This window comes from Wasmannia auropunctata, unplaced genomic scaffold, assembly GCF_000956235.1.
Source record: "Wasmannia auropunctata unplaced genomic scaffold, wasmannia.A_1.0 LD336048.1, whole genome shotgun sequence".
NCBI lineage: Eukaryota > Metazoa > Arthropoda > Insecta > Hymenoptera > Formicidae > Wasmannia > Wasmannia auropunctata.
Genome location: NW_012026842.1, coordinates 146,885 through 147,252, shown reverse-complemented (window position 1 = coordinate 147,252; position 368 = coordinate 146,885).

Genomic DNA, 368 nt, shown 5'->3' with positions numbered 1-368 from the left:
TAGAAATTTCTCCAGCATATAACTCATCTGTTTTCTTTTTCTCTTTTCAGTGCATCGAGCGTGTCATCGAACGTGCCATGCATTTTGAGAAGGCGATTAACATTGACTCATACGTTCCACAAATGGCTGGACATCGGAATCAACGCTGGACCTTTGTCCACGATCGATCTGACGATCGGCGACAATCACGGCAACGGCATTGTTCACCGGTATGAAGCCAGCTGTTGAACTAACGATTTCAATAATTTCGAACACGTCATTTGATTGTTAGTCGTTTGCTAATTTTTGCATCTATTTTTATTTTGTTTGCTATATTAATTATTTTGGGTAAAAAATCGAAACTGAGTCGACAAGGCACACAGGGGATA